This window comes from Oryctolagus cuniculus, chromosome 5 (assembly GCF_964237555.1).
Source record: "Oryctolagus cuniculus chromosome 5, mOryCun1.1, whole genome shotgun sequence".
Taxonomy (NCBI): Eukaryota; Metazoa; Chordata; class Mammalia; order Lagomorpha; family Leporidae; genus Oryctolagus; species Oryctolagus cuniculus.
Genome location: NC_091436.1, coordinates 124,775,351 through 124,794,540, shown reverse-complemented (window position 1 = coordinate 124,794,540; position 19,190 = coordinate 124,775,351). Strand labels below are relative to the sequence as shown.

At 40.8% G+C, this 19,190-nt stretch overlaps 1 protein-coding gene and 1 long non-coding RNA gene across 13 annotated transcripts in view; one reads left to right on the top strand and one right to left on the bottom strand.

Annotated features, from left to right (window-relative positions):
* The window catches only part of RUNX2 (RUNX family transcription factor 2), a 358,973-nt gene that overhangs the window by 148,291 nt on the left and 191,492 nt on the right, over positions 1-19,190 (top strand). The gene's annotated exons all lie outside the window — the stretch shown is intronic.
* On the bottom strand, positions 2,477-9,833 carry LOC103349765 (uncharacterized). 2 transcript variants are annotated; one of them, XR_007923274.2, is made up of 4 exons: positions 8,967-9,833; positions 6,733-6,825; positions 6,188-6,608; positions 2,477-2,646 (listed from the first exon to the last, which is right to left on the bottom strand). It is a non-coding gene; the product is annotated as an uncharacterized lncRNA (long non-coding RNA). The 2 variants fall into 2 exon arrangements; XR_011388673.1 differs by having other exon boundaries at positions 6,733-9,833.

Sequence of the window (19,190 nt, the reverse complement as noted above, 5' to 3'; positions counted from 1 at the left end):
AGGTGGGTAGAATTGGGCTAATGATGTAGGGCTGAAAAAGTCATTTAGAAAAGTCTGTTGAGGGCCTGCCGAAGGGTGGCCCTGTGAGATCTCCAATCAGATATGTGCAAGGAAAGACTTTGGATTTCTGCCTGATGTGGAATAGCAGGAACTGGAAGAAATTCTATCTCTGTCTACAGAAGAGCTCTAGTGTTTTGAAGCAACTGGGGTGTTCTAATTTGGATAGGGGAAGCAGTAAGAACCAAAGACACGGAAGACACAGGAGGTAAGGAGTATATGGAAGCAGGAAAGCCCGTAGGAAAGGTACTCCCACAACCTAAGAGTGATGATAATCAGGATTGAAGCTTACTGTTAGGAAGTGTGTGTGCTGTTGAAGCCGGTGTTAACATCATGGAGAAGGAAAGTGTTGAAGGAAGATGTGTCTTCAGAAGGGAAAACTCATGAGATGAGTCCTAGGTCAGTGAGTCCACAAGTGATTCCCGAGTATGTACTATGTGCAGTTGCTGTTCTCTCAACACTGCTCTGGGCTGTGTTCCAAATTCTGCTCTAAGCATGGACTGCAACATGCTTAATGGCAGGAAATGTGTGGGAGGAAGCCAAACTGGTGACAGAACTAGGCTTACATTTCCTTTTTTCTTTCTGTTTTGTGAGGGAGTGTAACGTAACTGGATTTTGTATATTTTCTGTCTACTACATAGTTTGTTAAATGAATTAATTATATTTGTTAAAGGAATTAGCAATCTATCTGTTGCTGCAATTAAAAAGATGTAATTTGGCAATATAAATTACGAGCTTTAAAAATGTTCCCAGTGCATTTGTAGCTGGAATGCGTGACCAGATTTGGCTTGTCCAGCTGGTAAAGAATATTGTCAAATCTGCCCCCTGCCATACCACAGTCACTCTTGTGACACTCATACAAGTAAATAATCGAAACAAAAGACACTAATTAAGATAAATAGCACAAAACTTACAGAGAAACACTGATTAAAAATAAAGGGAACAAAGGTTCCATTTGTGACAGTCTGTATTAAGGAAATTTGTTTAGATAAGTGAGAGGATTTAGAGTCAATGGGGTATACTGCAGAATTTTGTATAGTAACCTGTATTTCTAATCCTATGGAAAGTATTGCCTGGATCAGTACTGAGGGAGTGGCACTGGCCTACCATCTTTCATTGAGCATTAAGCTAAGGGATGTGACAGTTCTGCCATTGTTTTTTCTTGGCCTCGATGGTCTTGTAGGTCTTATGTATGTCTGTGGAAAGGATATGTAAGAGGACAACACTGTCATTGGAGATTTAGGTGCAAATAAACAGACACATGAATAAATGAGCTCTTGAATTGGCTTAAAAACTAACTTTAAACACGAAATAATGAGTGCTTACTGAATTAGTAAACTATAGTTTTGAATAATTCATCAGGGTAGGACTCTTATTTTCATAATTTGTGTGATGACCATATGCCACTATTTATAATAGTCTTCAAAACAGTACAGTACATTTGTAATTGATGTCATTAAAATGATGGACTTGGGTTTGGGTTTTAAAGCAGATGTTCAGTGGTTAAGATTAATTTCTAGCAATGGTTTGGGAGGTTCAAACCAAAATGTGTACAAAAGTAAACATTTCCCTTTCAGAGCAAATAATTGGAATTCAAGTGAATGAAACTTAAGCAAGTAGGCATCAACTACAAGTTAGTTTTGACACAGAGGTCTGGAAAGTATCACCAATTGCCATACTTTCTGTGAGCCATAGTGTAATATTGTCTCTCTGTGCTCATGCAAGAGAAGGAGCGAGTTGCTTGTTTAACCCCAGACTGTGCTGGCTGGCCAGGACCTGAGGCTGAAGTCATCCCCATCTGGACCTGCACTAAGGATGCATACATTGGCACGGGCGGCTTCACAGAGCAGCAGCTGCTTGTGTATCTGAACTGAAACAGGAATACACCACAGCCAATTTCTCTGTCTACTAAATAGTGCTCTTTGACTTTTAAAGAGGACTCTACCAAAAGGTTTGGTTCCTGGGTCACTTTTTTCTTATTGGTCTTATAAGCAGAGGAAATAGTGTACATGCTGATACTTTCCAATGGAAATAAAATGCATACCATCTCTCTCCAATAGAAATAAAATCTTTCCATACAGAAGCAGGAGGAAAAGCCTGTACAAGGAAGCATTTGTATCATTCTCAGTCATAGTAAAAAGTGAGTGAATTGACTAAGACATAAACTATTAAAGTAATGATATAAGGTAGACTATATACTAAATAGGCTGCTGTTAAGGCATTTTAAGTGCCTTTATTACGCCAAGAAAAGGAGATATTTCCTTTCTAGCTGGGGAGAATAGTTCTTTCCAATATTAATCCCTGTTTCATTTGGTATATGTTTTTTTTTTCCCTCTTGTCTTGCCAGTAGAATTAAATCAGATGGATTGTCTCAGTGTAAAGGTTAAAATAGTAAACCAAGGAAATCCATAGAGTCATGCTCAACTTTATTTAAATAATTTAATAAATTAATTTCCATTCTTCTTATTTTTGTTCCTTTTCTCTTTCAGTTTATTTTTCCCTGGAAAATATAGTTTCTCTCACACAGTTATTCTTTTCAAGCTAGATCAAGTGAAGTGTTTGCATCCAGATCTTCATTTTCACTTTATCCTGGAAATATACAAGTTAATGGAAATGTTTCTATCTTTATTAACTTGTGAGATAAGATTAACTAGACAATGACTTAGACTCATTGTGGATTTTCTTCAAAATTAGAAGAATGCTCACAACAGCATACTCTGGCTTCTAACTGATCACTTACAGGTTCTCTCTGTATCAGGGACTGTGTGTTTCCACCCTAGTGTGTAAGGTCCCAGGTCACTGTCTATCAGGTAGTAGCTACCAATAGTAAATGAGCTATCAAGTGATTGCTGAACCCAAGAAAAGGACCCTAAATATAAACATGATATTTTTGCCCACGAGTGTGAGCTGGGGTTTGACATGAGAATAATGGAAAATGAAGTACAAAGCCTTTATTTCATTTTGATAGGTGCTAGCACTCTAAAGCTGTCTCTGCTATGACCCTTGGGTGGCATGAGCTGCCTCAAACAAGATTAGTGTGTCCTTCCTTTACCTTACTGTCTACAGAGCTGGAAAAACCAGCCCAGGCCAGTGTCACCGCATTGTCCAATACTTACTTTCTTACAGGAAATGGAAGAATTTCCTCTTCAGAATCTATATGTGATTGAGCAGATATGCAGGGCCTGTTCATTCACTTTCCCTCTTATGCGCTAATGAACATACTCATATCCTCACTTGCATCAGAAACTGTCACAGGCACCTAACTAGGCTGCAGTCAGATTTATGGTGTTTTTTTTTTTTTTTTAAGTCTGAAAAAAGCCTCTGCTGGGTGTGAATCACAGTGCCTCTTGTGCACAGTGGGATTATGGCAGCTTCTGAAGTATCTGGAACATTTGTAATGTGGCTGCTTCACTGCTTTCAAACACAAGGAAACTCTAAAGGGAATGACGCTGATTCTTGAGTACATAAGATTTGTCATCTTTTGTGCCTTGTAAGGTAAATGTTTATAAGCTTAGGGAATGCTTTAGAATTTATACATGATTCCCTGTCTTCTGTCTGTATCGTATTTCCTCATGATCCTCTCAGCATGCTTCTGAAATATGGTTACCTGTTTATGACTTACTTGTAAGCCTGGACCATCCCATTTCTTGTGGGCATTCTGTAGATAGTTCTTACTAAATCTAGATTATTGAAAGGTGAAGGAATGGGAACACAAATTATCTTTAAAGTTCATTCTTCTGAAATATTAGTCTTTCATGGTTAATTATATGATATTTTCAGAGTTCTCAGCAGTGGATAAATATTATTTGACACAAAAGTCCTATTTTCAAAAGACTGATTTTAGTACCACACTTACCTTTTATAATAGATACCAATACTTTATTCATCTGAACTAGTATAAGCTATTCAGATAATAAAAAAGTAGTTTGGTCTAATTGATATGGTCATGTGTTGTTAGCTTAGAAATTCGCCTTGTATATCTATAGGAAATTAGGAAAAATACTTCATGGCTCTAATATTGAGATATTAAGAATATGAATAATAATCTTACATTTTATGGTATTTATGGCAATCTAAGAGGTAGGTACTTGTGTGATCTCAACTTAAATGTGAAGGGAAGAAATCATAGAGAAGTCCAATAACTTGCCCAAGTCCTTACACCCAAGTTTCAGAATCAGGATTGGAATCCAGGATGGATATCTGAGCATGGGCACTTGCCAGGCCATGACACAACTCAGTCTGGTTGTGCTGTGTGTGTTTTTTTAAATGTTTATTTTCATCTACATGAAAGACAGTGATGGGAAGACGAGGCGAGAAAGGGAAAGAAAGGGGGAAAGAGAGAGATAGAATGTACACAATCTTTCATCCCTTGGTTCCCTCTCCAAATGCTCTCAGCAACCAGGGCTGGTCCAGGCTGAAACCAGAAGCCCAGAAATCCATCCAGGTCTCGCACATGGATGGCAAGAGCCCAACCACCTGCTGTCTCCCAGGATACATTAGCTGGCATGCTGAATGGGAAACAGAGTAACCAACACTTGAACCAGCCCTCTGATATAGGATGTGGATGGCCCAAGTGGTGAGTTAACTTGCTGTGCCACAGTGCTTGCCCCTGTGCTGTGGTTTTTCAGGTCCCCAAGAAGGGCAGCCAGCCTGTCGCTGGCATCTCTTCAACAGGTGGCCTTGGTGAGCCCTTCAAAGTGTTAGCTTTGTGGTTTCAGTAGCAACCTAGTGGGAGTAGACATTTATCGTTCTACTTCTTCATTTCTTGTGGAGAGGTAAATCCTGTCTCCATGGGACAAATTTTTGTTGGGAATGCTTTATATCTTAACCAGCATAATTGGTACAGCTGAGCAGCTCCTCATATAGAAATCTTAGAGTTGTGACAAAAACTGGATTCAGTGCACGTGATCAACAGAGAAGAGAACTGACAATACCTGCAGTGTTTTGTTGTTTTTAAGGTTAGATTTACTATCCTAGAGTGTTCATTTCCTTTATTACTCCTTTAAGTTAGTCTGGCTTCTCTTCTTTCTGACCACCACTCCCCAGCCTGACAGACACTGCTTTCCTGAAGGCTGCTAGCGATGACTCTGGCAGCCTTCATCTCAGTTCTCATGATTCTTGACTCCTTGTAGACCTCCCATCTCCCCCCTACAAGTGAACAGCAGCAAAAGTTCAGGACTTGGGCTTTCCTCTCTCCCTGGCCTTGGCCGTCCTCTCTCCCTGTTTCTCATTTATGTATGGCATTGTCAAAAGATCACAGCCATCACCTTGATTTTGTGAACAACTCCCAAATCTTTAATTCTAACCATCTTAATTTTTTTTTTAGAGATTATTTATTTGAAAGGTAGAGTTCCAGAGAGGGAGGGAGGGGAGAAGGGAGAGAGAGAGAGGGAGGGTGGGAAAGAGGGAGGGAGGGAGGGAGGGAGAGAGAAAGAGAGAGAGAGAGAGAGAGAGAGAATCTTCCATTTGCTGGTTTACTTTCCAAATGGCTGCAATGGCTAGGGCTGGGCCAGACTGAAGCCAGGAACCAGGAGCTTCTTTTGGGTCTCCCACATAGGTGCAGGGACCCAAGCACTTGAACCATCTTCCACTACTTTTTCAGGTGAATTAGCAGGTAGCTGGATCAAAGTGGAGCAACTGGGACTCCAACTGGCACCCATATGAGATGTCAGTGTCACAGGCAGTGGCTTTACCTACTGTACCACAACGCTGGCCTCCCCATCTTCAATTTTCCTGTCTCCCTTATTTCTAAAACTAATGCCATAAAATACTTTTAATCTTTAATAAAAATTTAAAAAACTGTATTTAGGAGGTGGAGAGGCATAGAGAAGGAGAAATAGAGAGAGAGGGAGAGAGAGAATATCTGCTGGTTCACTTCCCAAATGCCCACTGTGGCTGGAGCCAGGCTGGGGATGCATGCTGAGACTCCCCCAGGGGTGTCAGGAACCCAACTGCTCAAGCCATCCCGGCTGCGTGCTGGGGTCTGCATTGGCAGGAAGCTGCCATCAGGAGCTGGAGCTGGGAATCAAAGGCTCTACAGTGTGGAACACGGGTATCTTAACTGCTAGGCTAAATACCTGCTACTCCTTTGATTTTTAAATAATCTATCTAAAAGCTAGCCTTTCCTTACCTTAATATTGGGAATTGCTGTAATAGGCCAAGATTACTAATGATTTGTCCAGACTGACTCTTTGGCTTGAAGTTCTCCTTACATGGTGCTGCTGCTCCATCTTCTAAAGGCTTAGCTTTGATCAGGTGTACACAAGGGCTTCTCGTTGTGAATGCCTCCCTGGTGCGTCATGTATGCCTGTTGTCCAGTGAACAACAGCTTCTCAGTCTGTTTCCGTAAGCCCACAGTGACTTAGCCCTGTCTTATCTTTACAACTCCAGTCACTTTCTCACACACATTCTGGTTCAGTGGCTGTCAAATTGTATTCAAGCCAATACCTCCTCTTTTTTTAGAGCAGGCATCCTTTACTATGCTGAAATGAAATCCACAGGTTTTCTATATCTATGCATGCAGTTTCCAAAAGACCAGTATAATGCCATCACTGTAATATAAAAGAAAAATAAGTGAAGTTGATTAAAAATTATATTTAGACATTTAAATATCTAAATATTTGGAGAAGAATGTTCAGAAAACATAGCAAGGTGCTTGAATATGTGTGAACCTACCTTGAATGTGACAGCTGCAAACTGAGGTTGGTTTAGGTGTGTGGTTAGTGGTTCAGATATATCAAGAGCAACAGTATTGTGGGTAAAGCTTTTCTGAAATGTAGAACAATACTTGCTGAAGTTCCTTACAAAAAAAGTTTGCTCTAACTTTGTTCTCTAGATAGTTTTATTTCTAGAAAGTCCAATGCATTGAAACCATAGAAAAAAAAACACTCTAAGTTTGGTTCTAGGCTCCTGTAACTATAACCATGTTTTCTCACTTACTTGAATGTCTGACGGGTTTTCCATAAATCATGACATATGTGGGACTTTTCATTCTGTAAGACTGACTATCCTGTGTATCGCAGGATACTTAGCATTCGTAGCTTCTGCCTACTCGATGACAGAACCTCCCCTCCCCGCAGGGGTTCATACCATCCTGTGCCAAGAACCACTACTTTAGCCAAACTGATCTCACTGTTGTTGAACCTGCCTGGCCCTTTCCTGGTGGCACATCTCTGTGCTGTGCTTTTTTCTTTGAATATGCTTCTCTCCATTTCCATTTTTTTCAAATCTCACCCTCTTGAAATCTTTTCTCTCTAGCTTAGATGGTACCACTCCATTAAGCCTTCCTTCAGGAGTGAAGTCTTTCATTCTGAAATCTTGCAGCACTCTGGATATGACACTTCACAGTTCTTGAAACGGTGCCTTGTGTTATGTTACAACTATTATCTCACCTGCCAGCTTGCAAGGTTCTTGAAAATGCAGACCACATGTCTGAGTTTATATTCCTCATTATTTCTGGCAAAATTCTTGCACATAGTAGGTGTCCAGTGAATGCTTATTAGGTAAATAAATTAGGTAATTTTAAAAGAATGTTTGACCATGGCATAGTGGGTGGGGCTGCTGCTGCCTGAGGTGGAGTCCTAGCTGCTCCACTTCCAATCCAGCACCCTGCTGATGCTCCTGGGAGGGCAGTGGAAGATGGCCCTAGTGCTTGGGCCCCTGCACCCATATAGGAGACATGGAGGAAGTTCCTGACTCCTGACTTCAGCCTGGCCCAGTAGCCATTTGGGGGCGGGGGTGAACTACAGATGGAAGACCTCTCTCTCACTGCCTCTCCCTCTCTCTCTTTGTACTTCTGCCTTTCAAATAAATAAATTTTTTTTTAAATGGAATGTAGAGAAGAACAAAAGGGAAAGTTGGTTCTGATCTTAACATTTAGAACTTACTTTTGTTCTTATGATATTTACATTTTCTCTTCATGTCATTAACTTCTAATGGTACAAATTGATACTAGCAAACGCACATAAAAGTCCATAGTTTTGTGACTTGATTTGTATATATATATATATATATTTACAAATATGTTCTTGTTGGGATAGTTATTAGATGTAAGATAATTTTCTACCCCTAGCAAGTTTGGAGCAAAACTTAACCAGTACTCAAATATTGTAGGGAAAATGTGGATAAAGTGCCTCCTTTTCATTTGATTCTGAAATGTACAGATAAAAATCAGCTTTTGAAGTCAATCAGGATGCCTGTGCAGCTTCCCTGTTTTCCCCCCTTTTTCAGAAACCTCAAAACCACTATGGTAATTCCCTCAAGAGCTCCTTCTAACACATACAGTCTAAAGAGCAAGCAAGATTTCCAAGAACTGAAAGCTTTCAACTTTCTTGAGCATCTCTCTCCAGTGACATGAGCTAGGAAAGCCGGTGCTCACTCCACCCACCTTTCATCTCTAACTAGAGGAGCATGAAGCATTTGTGCAGTCTTTCCTGCCATGCCTTCATTTTCTGTCATCTTAACTCCATCACCAATCCTCAGCCTCCTAACAATATCCGTATGAAAGAAATCAGACCCCTTCGACAATGAAAAACACATTTAAGCTACTGCACACCACCATTGCCACTGGAAAAGTAGATATTATTTTTTCTGTCAATCCAACTGCAGTACTCTGGCAATATGCAATTTTCATTTCGTGTTTCCATGTATTAAATAGTCAATCTATAGGCGTTAATCAATGAAAGTGGACGATGAGAAACTATGGTAATGTGAAACTTAACAACTCTTTGTTTATATTTTTTCCTGAAATAGGAAATACTTGTCTTTGAATGCAGAGACCATGTAAAGTGATCCAAGAAAAATGATATGGTCAAATGACATGATTAATTTTCATTACTCTGTTTCCATTTCTTCCCTCATGTGCATTTAAGCCTTGCCCAGACCGCGACATGAAAGAAAAAAGCCCAGACCTTGGATGGTTCAGTCAATTAAAAGCCAGCTCTTCTTGTAGTTTGAACGCTGCAACGGAGTACAAAGATTTGCTTTGCCTTCAGTGATTTTACGTAGATCCAGGAAGTTTAGAAATACCTGACAGAGGAGATTACAAAAGAGGATGTGAGAAAAGTCACCTGAGTGATACAGAGGGGAGTACCACTGATTTCAGGTGATTTTGGCCTTCTTCTAAGGTTGCCTTTTTTTTTTAAAGATTAATTTTATTTATTTGAAACACAGAGAGAGGTGGAGACAGAGAGGTCTTCCATCTGCTGGTTCACTCCCCAGATGGCCGCAACAGCTGGAGCTGTGCCGATCAGAAGCCAGGAGCCCCGAGCTTTTTCTGGGTCTCCTACATGGGTGCAGGAGCCCAAGAACTTGGGCCATCTTCTACTGCTATCCCAGGCCATAGCAGAGAGCTGGATTGGAAGAGGAGCAGCCAGGATTAGAACTGGCGCCCATATGGGATGCTGGTGCTTCAGGCCAGGGCTTTAACCCGCAGCGCCACAGCACCGGCCCCAACTAAGGTTGCCTTTTATTAGATTGTCCTTTCTTTGATACCCAAAAATACTTCTCTTGATCTCTGTGAGCTTTTCCCCGAGGGCTCAAAAGCTGTGCCTTCTGTAGCACTGTGGTTGGGCATTAAAAGATCTCACTTCCAGACTTGTTTCTCTTCTCTGAAGACATGTCCCAAATGCAGTAGCTCTTACATTTGTTAGCCCAAGACTCTGGTGGGTTCTGCGGCTTTTGAGAAGGCAAAAAATTTCCATGGAAATTAAACTGATTCACTTTAGCTCACTCCCTCTACCATTCTGTCCCTGGGAAATTTTTGCAGACCTTGTGGATGCAGGCCCCCCAAATTTGAGATTTAACAGATGCTTACATAATAATGGTATTGTGGTGATCATAATGGTGTCACATTTCAGTGTTGCCAGTTAAAACCAAGGATAAAAGAAAAGCAAACCACCGACCATCTTAAAAAACAAGGGCATGTGGGGGTTGGCTATGGGGGTGCATGGGAGATTGCTATCGGTTTCTCACTATGTTTTCTAGCAACTGTACCTCAACTTTTAAAATTTGGTTGAGTGATACCCATTCATGGGCTTCACCAGATTGGTTACATCAAAAACCAGGTCCAGACCAGAGGAGTTGTTGTTTGTCAGGGGTACACCCAGCTTCCCTGCAAACACTATCGTTTGGATGATATTTATGGCTGTAATTTAAAGATACTTGTTGTTATTAATTTTTTAAATTTCTTAAAACAAGGTGCTTTGTACCTTTTCCTCCTGTGCAGAACTCAGAGAGTATCTTCTCAGCTCAGGTGTCTTCAAGGCTGTTTGAATTAAATAGAATTGTCAAGGCAAGGTGTCCTCTTATTTCATAAGATTGGAAACAGTTTTCTCTATTAATGGTTAATTTTCCAGGCGTAGTTCCCTTTTCTCTAAAGAGCTCTGATTTTTTTTCTTGAAGGGCACACAGTAGAAACTGGTTTTCCTTCTTTAACAGAAATCTGTTCTTGCCTTGCTGTTTTAGCCAGTATACTGTCAAAGTTAAACTTTGATACTGCTTGTGTTTTAAGGAAATAAATCTGATAAATGAAGGTAAGTAGAGTTTTTTTTTTTTTTTAATTTAAGAAAATTCAAAACTTGTTTGGTGACATAGTTTTCATGCATGGCTAGGCCCTTTCCAGTTGTTTCTGTTTTCAAGAAATTTGAAGATTTTCAGTTTACTTTTTATTTAAACTTTTCCCTGGATTGTTAGAAATAAAAACGCCTTAGTGTTGGCTGTGCAAAACTGAGATGTAAAAGTTACTGGAAATGAAAGTGAGCAGAGGGATTTCTCTAACTCATCAGTGGTAGGCATCAGAAACAAATAGCAAAAGTGAGAAACAAAATTTGAGTCTGAGTATCAGCAGTGAAGGCAGAGTTTTAATCAGATGAACATGATTTGGAATTATGTTTCCTTCTCCGCCAAAAAGAACATCCTTGGATTTTCTCCTGTTCTGCCAAGTACTCCCTCCCAGGCTTTCGATATGTTCTATAGGCCACACACACAGGAACAGGGCTGTCTGTCACAGAACCCAGATGCCCAGCTGTGGAAGATATTCTTTCAGCAGCATCAGTCTGCTTCTTGGCAAGATTTTCAGGCAGTCTAAAGAAAACAGTCCTGGAACAGCCTTTGGGCCTGCCTTGTGGTTAATACTTGCCGGCTTGTATCTCGTTCCTGCTCTGACCTTTTGGGCCTACTGCTTCCCTACAGCCATTCTCTCTCTCTCTCTCTGTCTCTCTCTTTCTCACTCACTTGCTTTCTTTTAGAGCATATTTGTGATTTGTGTTTGATTTAGTGAAACTGCTAACGACAGCTAGAACAACTTTGTTTTGATTGTTCCAGCAATGATTTGAAGAGAGGTGGGTGGGTATTGGAAGGCAAAGATCTTATGGGAAGAGAAGAGACTCTTTCTGCAGTGGGCCAAGTATATTGGCAAAATAAAAAACAGTTTTCACTGGTTCATTTTCAAACTTGATCTTTAATGGCGTGAAAGGGAGAACCAGTTCATTTCATTGCCAACTACTGTAATAAAATTCGGATTCAGGGGCAACCTGGCGTGGGTTAGCATATTCTGTTCTTAAGGGAATATTCTTAGACTTAAAGGGTGGTCTTTGAAAGCACTGTATAATAGTAGTATTTTTGGTTTAAATCATTATTTTTATAGCATTTGTGTTATTCAGCCTTTGCACCGAAGAGATTTTATTTTCCTATTCTCTTGATTATTTTAAGGTTAGTAGTTGAATGTTGCTAGAATTTACACAAGGGAGTGGTTCCCCATCCTTCCCTTCCCCCAGCTCCACCCTGCCCCAGTCTTCCCACCTGCCAATTGTGGCTGAAGTAATTCCCCAGCAGTGCTATTGACTTTGGGAGATGCAGCATTTCCGGTTCTTACTCGGTGTGTGTGCCTTAATATTTGACTGATGATTAGTTGTTTCTTAACTTGGAAGTCCAGTTCATTTCTCTCCTTGATCCAGAGAATTAACATGTGGCAGTCAAAGGTGGGGGTAGCGGTGCCTTATGTATGACGACAGGTGCTAATCTTCAAGGAAATTTACCTTGCATTCCACCCATTAAGGGCATGGTACATAAAACTGGCTTAATGTCTCTTTGAAGGTGTCAGCCGGCATATGTGGACCACACAGAATGGGTTTCACTGAAAGTAATAGAGTGAAATTGTCTGCATAATTATTTTCATTGGATTGAGAATCAGCAGCCCTCTTTGGGTTCAGGAAATAAACCTCTGTTAAAACCATATGGCACTATTCTCAGAAGAGATGTTATTACAGGGCCACTTCCCTCTGAAATTTTGAGTCAGAGGTTCTTGAAAGGAGTCACATATGTGTGCGAACCAATGTCAAGTTTTCTTCCTCAGGCATAGCTGTGGAAGTCAGATGTTTCCTTGCCTTTTTCACAAATGCCACCATGGTCACCAGGTGCAAGGTCCTTGGGAAGTAGCAGGCTGGGCTACAGCAGCACAGCTGCTTCAGGTATAAATGTTTGAATTATTCTCTGTGCCAAGAATTTTGTTCTTAAAAGAAAAGAAACATTTCCCTTTATCCAGTGAAACATGTGATTTGTCAGCACTGAAAACACATCTTAAGGTCAGGATAATTGTATTCCGCCTGTATAAACCGTTAGTGCAGATTCAGTTGGCTTTGCTATTATTTTTCCTTTGCCCAGCATCAATGACTATAAAATTTTCCTATGAACTACTTGTTTGTTGCTGTGCTAGGATGCCCCAGAAATAGCTCTATTAGAGCGAAAAGTCAAGTAAGAGTGCAGTTTGTATAATGGCTAGGGAATATTTGGGAATGAACCATGTTAGGTAATATCTATAATATTTTTATATTATATATATGTGTGTAAGTATTGAAGCATATACTACAATGTGTCCATTGTGATGAATAATTGTGGATTTCATCTTTTTTTTGTGAGGGAAGTAGTATTCATGTTTAGTCCTTGCTGTAGCAAGAATATAAGCAAACTGTTGATATTTGTTGATGTCTGTTAATAAGCCTGGAATCACATTAGACTGTGTAGTGCGCAGTTTGGCTGTTGGTGATGCTTGGGAGTTGAAACATCTTGAGTTCCAGACTTGCAGTGAGTGTGTCTTTAACATTATGTCAGCTTTTCATTTTATATCTGAGGGGAAGAAGGCAAAATGTCCTGTGGCTGTGAATGGTTGAGAAGACTTTTTCTATTGCTTTATGTGTCTTTTAGTGAGAATGTTTTCTGCTAGGTAGAATGGTTGCTGTCGTGTAGATTATTTCAATCACTGACTCACGTTTTGGATTCAGTCATAAACACTTGTTGGGTATCTGCCACATGTACTTTAAAAACACTGTGGGAATTAAGAGATGACCCAGGCATCTCTATCATCAGATGGCCCAGAAAGAAACTTCATGTAATAAGGAAGATGAGACCTGGTTATTAGTGATTCTGATAGAAAATGAGAAGGGACCTAAGAAATGGACAGCTAAAGTGACGGGGGTGTTAAGAAGCAGTTTTACTCCTATTTAGGATGTGGAGGGAGGGTTTTATTGACATTACAGCATTTGAGTGGAGTCTTGAGGAACAACAGTTAGGCTTACTGCTAGAAATTCTGGGTTGTTAAATACTGGGTAGATAGATGGTATCTTTGAGAAGACTAACATTGTATGTCAGTTGTTTTTATGATGGAAAAAACCACTTCGTCTTGCCCCTGCTTCATGTGCAGGTCTGCTAGTGGAGGTGTAAACTCACATGCCTCTCTGCTTTGGCTCAGGTTATTCCTCCTTTTTAAAAAAAAAATTATTTATTTATTTGAAAGTCAGAGTTACACACAGAGAAGGAGAGGCAGAGAGAGAGAGAGAGAGAGAGCGAGCGAGAGAGGGGTCTTCCATCCCCTGGTGCACTTCCCAATTGGCAACAACAGCCGGAGCTGTGCCGATCCAAAGCCAGGAGGCAGGAGCTGCTTCCTGGTCTCCCATGTGGGTGTAGGGGCTCAAGGACTTGGGCCACCTTCTGCTGTTTCCCCAGGCCATTGCAGAGAGCTGGATATTGAAATGGAGCAGCTGGGACTTGAACCGGCGCCCACATGGGATGCTGGCACTGCAGGTGGCGGCTTTACCCGCTATGCCACAGTGCTGGCCCCCAGGTGATTTCTTCTACTTCAGCCACCATCTACTCTCTTCTCTGCTATCCAGGACTGACTCAGTATTGAGGGATACATTAAATACATTACATCATTGAGGGATACATTAAATATATTACATACATTGAGGGATACGTTAAAATGCCACCTTCTCTGGAACTTTAACACTTCTACCATTTTTAAGTTCTGTAATTGCTGATTTCCCCTACTAATGCTGCACCAATACCACCAATGTGATTACACCCTATACATTGTAGATATTTCAGTGGATATAATTTGATTGGCCAAAAGTAGCTCAGATAATTGAATTAACCCCTTTAAGGCATAGTGAAGCTTGTTTTCACATTAGTGTTAAGGAATAAAAGCTTATTACTGTGAAATGGTTTGTTAAATTATAGATCAGTCTAGGGCCTTCTTTTGAATTGATAGAAACTAAGCCAATTACAAAATTATTAGGGGTGGTAATCATGTTTTTCCAAGAATATTCTAAATCATTCTAGACTTTAGCTACCCCTGGAGTTTAGTTTGTATAGTGGGAAAAATAAGAGATCCAAAAATCTTCAGGTCAGTTCGGTGGCTCAGCCTTTCTTTTCACAGTCTTTCTTTTATGTCTGTGCAGCTCTATAAATGATACTCTTTGCATTGGATTTCTGCCATATTGCCATGCGTAACAAATGAATTCTTTCTCCCATCCTTATATTCATTCTTCAGGGTTTGTTACTCTCTGATAGACAACTGGAGTGAGAATGCAAAAAGGGGGGAGGGTAGAAAAGAGGCATTGAATCATTTAATTTTGTTTCTATATTTCCTTAAGGCTATTGGACTGAAAAATAGTGGGATGGGAAGTGGTCAGATATAACCATACCCTGAGATGTAGGTAGCCTTTGGGGAGCCAAAGACATGCTGGGAAGGATGGTTAATTGTAGAAAGTTTTGTTGTCACTTTGTGTTTTTTTTATGAATAAGTGGATTTTTTTAAGATTTATTTATTTCAAAGGCAGAGTTACAGAGAGGCAGAGAGAGAGAGAAAGAGAGAAAGAAAGAGAGAAAGAGAGAAAGAGAGAGAGAGAGAGAAGTCTTCCATCTGTTGGTTTACTCCCCAGGATCCAGGAGCTTCTTCCAGGTGTCCCACACGGGTGCAGGGGGTCTTGAACCAGCACCCATAGGGGATGCTGGCAATCTAGGCAGCGGCATTTACCCACTATGCCACAGCACCAGCCCCCACTTTGTGTTTTCTTTTTGCTGAAACTCCTTTGATGCTGACTCTGATATTAGCATTCCCAATATAATATTTAGAACAGAACAAATTTTGTTTATTTATTGTGCACAAGGTAGGAATAGAGCCATAGTTTGCCTTGTGAGTTGGCCTAGAAGGGGCCCCTCATCATATAGTTGGCGGAGCTTTCAGGTCAGATATTTCTCTCTTCCTTTAACTCAGAAGACAGTGCAAACATTTGTAATCACCATTAGAAGTACTCTTATGAAAAGACACCTGGGAAACAACTAGAAATATGAGTCTGAAGTTCAGGAGGGACTGGAGATGTATTTTCAGTAGTTAAAGGAACTTGAAGATATGAGCGTCAGCGAGGTTGCTTGGAGAATGGAATTAATGGAGGAGAATTATCCTATTATACCATTGTGTCCAAATTAACTTTATGTCCTTGGTCCTGGAATAGCGCATCTTCTTGCCACGCTCCTCATGGGCCCCTGAAGTAGCAGAGCAGATTCAGAACTATTACAGTGGCTGTTCCACGGTCCCCCAGGATGGGTGCTGTCTCCTCCTTGATGTTCATGACACCACTAAGTCCTCTTTCCTAGATCTCCTTGCTGGCTTCTCTTCCTTGCCTAAACCCCTAATTGCTTGTGCTTTTCAGAGTTCCCTTTGAAACACCTTTCGTCACTCATTCTATACCCATTCCCTGAGAGTCCTTACACCACTGGCTTCACATTCGGAGGACTACTGAAAATGCATCTTCAGCCTATTCTTTTTTACAAGATTTATTTTATTTATTTGAGAGGCAGAGAGAGAGAGAGAGAGAGAGAAAGAGAGGGAGAGAGAATGAATGAGAGAATCTTCCACCCACTGATTACTCCCTCAGTGGGGGACCAGAGCTGGACCAGGCTGAAGCCAGGAGCTTCTTCCGAGTCTCCCACTTGGGTGCAGAGGCCCAAGGACCTGGGCCATCTTCCAGTGCTTTTCCAGGGAGCTGGATTGGAAGTGGAGCAGCTGGTACTTGGACCAGTGCCCATATGGGATGCTGGTGCTGCAGGTGGTGGCTTAACCCATTATACCACAGCACCTTCCCCATCTTCAGCCTCTTCTAAACCTCAGACTGATATTTTTAGTTGCACCCTGGGTATCTCCACCTGGATATGTCCCATGGGTACTTCATGCATCCAACAGGACATTAGGGATTCCTAATTTCCACATCAACCAAAGTTCTCTGCTTAAACATTAATGTCTTTCATGTTTCCTGGTTTTGAGTGTCCCAGGTTTGTCCAGTTGACCAAGCCAGAAACCTGAAACTCGTTCTCTCTGCCTTCCTGCCTACTTCTAATTATCCACTGTACGGTTGTCTGTGTCGCTATTCTATGTCTCAGATGCATTCCCTCGTGTTTGTTAGTGATATGGTAGCTTAGTTCACTTTCAGTATTTATCTGCTGGCCTAGAGAATAAAAATACTTTTCTGACTGGTTTTGTGTCTCTGACTGTACTCTCTTTTAAACCTGTCTTCCCCTGTAAAGATAATGGTGTACCCAAACTTGAAACCAACTCATGGCACACCCCTTCTTCCATGGCTCCCTGTTTGCAGGATGAAGTTCTGCCTCTATGCCATAGTGACAAGGCCTTTCAGCATCTGATCTGCCTGGCGGCCTTCCACCCACACCCACGATGCTGAGCTCCAGCCTTGCCAAATTGCTTCACTCTAAACTTTGTTATCTCTGGGCCTTTTCACCTGCTGTTCTCTGTTTGAAATGTCTTCTGCATTTGCTTGGCTGCATTCTGTTCATTCTTTAAGTCTGCTGAGATACCATCTTCTGGGAGCCCTTCCTGACTGCTCATGGAAGTTAAATATTGATTTTTTTATATTCACCTTTGATTTTGTGTTCACTGCTTGATTATGTTGTCTAGCAAACTGTTACAATTATTTATTTTTATGATACCCTCCCGCAGTGTACTATGAGGCATTTGCCTTAGCATAGTTCCTGGTACATAATAAGTACCTAGGCAGTTTTCCTTGGTAAGTGAATATTATATTTGCATAGTGATTTTTACCTGTCTAAGACATTTATACCTCTATAACATTTTGTGCTGATGACATCCTATGATGCAGATACTTTGATCCTCATTTGACAGATGAGGAAGTTGAGTCATGCAAGGAAGCTGAGTCACAGAAACAATAGATATTTGCCTTCAGCCTCACAGCCACATTAGGAGCAAAGTGGGAATTGACTTTCAAGTTTTTCTGCTTATTGTATTGTCAGGCTGATTTAGATAAGGGGTTTTCATTTTTAGTAGATATAGCCTTGGTCATTTATATATTTATATTTTTTATTTATATAAAGAGAATAGATTTGTTGTAGTTCATAGACACAATTCTAAGTATTATTCTTTTTCTTCCTTTCTTCCCTCCCTCCCTCTCTTCCTTCCATCCATCCATCCATCCATCCATAACACAATTTACTTTATAGTCAAAGGCTTAATGCTCCACTAAGTAAAGAGTTCAAGTAGAAAGTGTAAAGACCACTGTTAGGGGCTGGCGCTATGCTGCAGCAGGTTAAGCTGCAGCCTGCGGTGCCAGCATCCCATGTGGGCACTGGTTCGAGTCTTGGCTACTCCACTTCTCAGCCAGCTCCTTGCCAATGTGCCTGGGAAACCAGCGGAAGATGCCAACATCTTTGGACCCTGCACCCATTTAAGAGACCAGGAAGAAGCTCCTGGCTCCTAGTTTTGGCTTGGCACAGCCCTGGCCATTACAGCCATCTGGGGAGTGAACCAGTGGATGTATAATCTCTCTCTGTGTCTCCTTCTTTCTGTAACTCTACCTTTCAAATAAGTGAATAAATAAATCTTTAAAAAATTAGGACCACTGTTAGCCTTAGTCTTTTAAAGATTATATGAAGTTCACTAATTTTGTGTTAGTGTGTATGTGTAACCCAAAGTGACAAGTGAGGAATTCATAGCATCAGTAGTTCTTAGAACTGGAGTTGAGTAGTTTGTTACTATAGATTTGAAGAATTTTGTACCTGAGAAGTTTGCGACTTGTTGTTACTGGTAGAATTCTTTGTCACATGCTCTCTTTTGTACTATATTCTTGATAATCATCAGTTCTATAGAACAGAGTTTCATTGTTGAAGCTCAAGGGTTACTAGTAGGATTTGTTAATCCATTAAGACAGTTAATTATTTTTTTAAGGTTTTTTTGTTTTGTTTTCTATTTATTTGAAAGGCAGAGTAACAGGGAAGAAAAGATTTTCCATCCACTCCCCAGATGCCCACAACAGCTGGGGCTTGACCAGGCTGAAGCCAGGAACCAAGAATTCCATCTGGGTCTCCCACATGGATGATGAGGGAGAAGCCAAATATTTGGGCCATCAGTTGCTATCTCTCGGGCACATAAGTAGGAAGTTGGATCAGAAGCAGAGGCAGAGGTAGTAACTGATGCCAGGTACTGTGATTCAGGTGGCTTGCCCTGCTATACTACAACACCTGCCCCGAGTGAATTCTTGAGAAGAGCCTAACTGTGCTGAAGGAATATAATTTTAAACAATGTTCTCAGTCAAAAGTCCATGAATGAGATAGGACCCAGAAGAGAATGAAATGATGACATTCTTTCATTGATTACTCCTCTTTTCCACATTATCTTACTTCTTTCCCAGTGAGTTTAATAGGTTTTTGAGCATGTACTATTTCAAATGAATCAAAGGCATCTAATCAGGCTGAAGCGTGAGAATACTGGGATGCAAGGAAAGGTATGTCTAATGGTCAGAAATGTTTTTGGAGTCAAGGTGCTGACAGTC